At 37.9% G+C, this 4,174-nt stretch overlaps 1 long non-coding RNA gene across 1 annotated transcript; it reads left to right on the top strand.

Annotated features, from left to right (window-relative positions):
• Positions 1-257: 257 nt before the first annotated feature.
• LOC111873435 lies at positions 258-4,168 on the top strand. The gene is made up of 3 exons (XR_002844386.2): positions 258-592; positions 1,746-1,903; positions 4,068-4,168. It is a non-coding gene; the product is annotated as an uncharacterized LOC111873435 (long non-coding RNA).
• Positions 4,169-4,174: the final 6 nt, after the last annotated feature.

Below are 4,174 nucleotides of genomic sequence, written 5' to 3' on the forward strand. Positions count from 1 at the left end.
TATATATATATATATATATCATATATATATTTATATAAAAGGGCATCATCTGCTGTACCTAGCCTGGACTGACAGAGGCCGTGTATATATTGTACATTTAAATAAGAAATAATTGTGTATTGTAAATATGTGTAAATATTGTAAATATTAGCTCCAGCTGGGGCTCGACACCAAGACAGACAGATTGACTGACCGTCAGTTGTAACATGACCTTGACCTTGACCTTGTGCAATCAGTTCAACTCAAAACGGCAACACAGTTAGAGGCATCAACTCCACTTCTGCTACCGGGCAGCTGACATAGCTGCCTCGAGCCTTCAGCGAACGCATCTTCCGCAACCCAGCAATCGACCGAGCCAGTCGATCCTACCGGCACGCTCAGCACGCTCAGCACTGCATCACCTCCCAGACAGGCCAGCCAACGCTTGAATATTATATGTGTATTCTGTGTTTTGTATATTGACTTTAAACGATTCAATATATACAATCGTACAGTTTCGTGTGGTTTGTCTATTGGAGTATTGACGACAATCCCGCATATCTATCCACCAAAAGAATACAAAATGCAGGTCTCAAGAAGCTGTTCTAAAGAAGTATGTTCCATGAAAATTAAGACAGCTGATGACAGAATATTATCGCAGAATCAGTTCTACCTTCATCCAGCATAAACTTCACGGTGTTTGTACACTATGTGACCATAATTTTGTGCAGAGCAATAACAGTTGTTTTTTGTATAGAGAAATATATACTTATAAAAGTGACGTATTTATCAGTACAACAACTGTCATGTACATTACATAAATTTATTATTGCTGAGTTTTATTCTAGGCTAATCTTAGTACTCCTTTGATAATTGTATACATTAGTTACAGGAAAATAGCATATTAGTAACAGAAAACCCATTAATTATAAAGTCTGTTCCTTTCAAAATGTTGCTGTCTTGATTTTGCTTGGGAAAAAGGTGTAATGCCCCTTCAGTGTATTATTTGAACAGATTCGAAAATGCAGAGGTTTCGAGAATCATATAACATGAGTGTATTCATTCTCAGTGTGAAGAGAAAAATAACAAATTGGAAATTCACGCTTTTGGTGTTGGCCCAGCAGGTTCACTAGATATGTATGTGTGTATATGGGATGGGTACTGAAGAAGTACAAGTACTTGAGCTCTGAAAGAAATTATTATAAGTGCCTACAATTTCTGTGGCAGAAATAGTATGTTCATACCGCAGACACTTTACAGTTCTTAGTATTGGGTGGTGAATTGCATGTAGTGGTATAAATGTGTTGGACTGGGACTTCAGTTGTTGTATACACAATAGTAATTTGTAAAACGTTCAGAAATAAAACTAAATGTGTACATAGTAATGATTTTGAGGCAGGAACCAATTATAATGGGGGCACGTGGTAGCGTAGTTGGTTGAGGCAATATGGTACAAGTGGATTTGAGTCCTGAATCCTTTCAGCCATACTATGACCCTGGGTTTGACTCAGCCTCTAACAGAAATGAGTACCATAAATCCTCCTGGGGGGTAAAGGGCAGCTGGGGCATAAGGCTGACAACCTTACCACCATCTGTGAGCTGATTGTTAATCTCACAGACCTGTGAGCCTTCATGGCCTGTAATAAGGATAACGTTACCATTACCTAACTAATTATAATTCTCAGAATTTTGGTTTTAAAATTTTGGGTATGTCATAATATACATTGCTACATATAATTTATGCAGCTTGTTCTCTCTTTCTCCAGTCCTTCTCCTTCTTCAAAACATAAGCAGGTGACAGCCCAAGAGGAAGGACCAGAGTGTCGTGATGAGTTCTCCAGTGGCTCTCTTGCTGGATCTTTAGCCAGCGGTAGTTCTGGATTTGGCAGTTTACCCAAGAAGAGGCCACCCTTATTTACTTCAGGTATGTCCTTCCTAACCTTGCCGCCCTCTATGAGCCGATTGTCTAGAAAATGTGGGAACCTCAACGTCTCACAATCCTATGGACCTCCACGGCCTGTTACAGGGATAGTTTTACTTTTTTTGTCCTTCCTAACGGCTTTATTCTCCTGCCTTTTACATTTATCTTACTTCTCTTAGGATCCAGTCACCAGCTCAATTACTGGTATGCCTGACTGGCACAGCACTGGCTTCTGAAGAAGTGGAAGCAGGCTTATTTATTCTTATATGTGTATGTGCAGAAACTGACTACTGACTGAAATCTGTATCATTTTGTTAGTCTTATCTTCAAGACAAATAACTTTCACAAATGTTCACAGAGTGAGTAAATATATTGATAGTTCATTACATCTAAGGAAGAGATTCAAATTGGTTAGAATGGTGAGTAGCCGAGTAGTTACAGCTTTTATATAGGATATGCAGAATCTTAATTTGATGTTCTATGTATGCATATGAATTGTACTAGCAGGATGATCAGATCAAGGATGAGCTGATGGGTCATGTAGCATGGTTGGGAAAAATTAAAAATTCGTACAGAATTCTAGTCAGAAAACCTGAAGGCAAAAGACCACTTTGGAGATGCAGGCATGGATGAGATAATAGTATTGAAAAGATTCTTACAGAAATAGGGTATGGAAGTGTAGCCTGGGTTCATGTGGCTCAGAATAGAGTTCAGTGTTGGGCTTTTCTCAGCATGGAAAAGAGCTTTTAGAATTTTTAGAATCATATAAGGCTGCAAATTTTTTATTGGCTGAATGATTATGAGCATCTCAAGAGAGACTAAACCCCATGTAATTAGTTTCTACATGAGTTTCCTTATTTCGTACTAACTTATACTGGCTGTGCATTGCAGTATTGTAATGGATGCTTCACATGAAGACCTACTTACATTTCGCCCCGTATCTGAGGCATGACCCTCTAAATGTTTGTCAGGGTGAAAAAGACATTTTAGACAAATATTGTCGGGAAAAAATTGTTCCTTTACATGTATGTATGTATGTGAGTGTGCATGTGCGCACTCACCCAGTGTTTTTTTCTTAATTCTTTTACTTCTCAAGAGAATGAAACTAAAGGACTGATTTTTATCAAATATCCTGTTGAAAATCATTGCACACATGCATGTACATCGATTCCTCAGATTTCACAGAATCAGTATAATAGAAGTGGTCCTTTGCATAAGAGTCTAAATATGGATTTTTAGGTCATACATTTGTGTACAATATGCATGTTTCCATTCTTCTAACATACAAAAACCTTATTGCATTATATGTCATGCAAAGTAATAATTTTCATGGCAAAACCCGGAAAGTCATGATGTTTTCCATTGTAATAGCCAGCTGAACATAGTTAATGAGAATTTACCTAAATATTATTGCAGGGTCTGTCATGTTGCCTTATGGCTGAAAACAGTAACTGCTTGTTGGGCGACATAGGTACCTTTGGATTTAAAATATTCAAAATTCCATTGTATAGGTGAAGGAATGTCATTATTATTATTTTGTTTACAACCATCTTTCCATTAAAAGTTATGGTAGATGCAAGGCTGATGTCTTTGTAGCCTCATTTCATACAGTGCACCACATTCTGTTAGGATGCAGAGTTAATATTCATAAACTGAAAATCTGAGTGCACACCAGAAATTTTACACTGAGTGTGCATTTTGTAACTTTAATTGAGACCACTGGGTTAAAATCCAGCTGCCATTACTGTAGTACCAGGGGATTAGAATGTCCTATTCTCAGTGATAACAGTTATTAAAGTGTAACTACATGCAAGTAAAAATAAAACTACTCTTATAGGTTATCCGTTTTTCATAAGCACCATGTCATACCAGGAAGTAAATTGTGAATTTTTTCATGTTATGGNGTATATGTTGTATTCACTGGTAGGATGAGTTGATACTAATGAATCTGGAAAGAATGTAGAAAGTGGCCAGACATATTTATTGTAGTAGACTGACATTTGCCTGGAAGGACTGAGGAAGACCACAGGAATTCTCATATAGCTAGCCTCTGGGATAAAATTTGGACATGGGTCCTTTGACATGTGAAACAGAAGCAGTGACTACTCCATCACAGTGTTCAGTACTTTGTTCTGTATATTGATATATGACAATTTTATTTGGACAGAACTAGTGACTGGAGCTGTGCAGGATACGTTGGACCCTGCAGATGCTGCTGGTGAGACAGATGAGGGTCATGAGCCAGGACATTCACGTAACTCTTCCAACACCAGT

This window comes from Cryptotermes secundus, unplaced genomic scaffold, assembly GCF_002891405.2.
Source record: "Cryptotermes secundus unplaced genomic scaffold, Csec_1.0 scaffold311, whole genome shotgun sequence".
In the NCBI taxonomy this organism is placed as follows: domain Eukaryota; kingdom Metazoa; phylum Arthropoda; class Insecta; order Blattodea; family Kalotermitidae; genus Cryptotermes; species Cryptotermes secundus.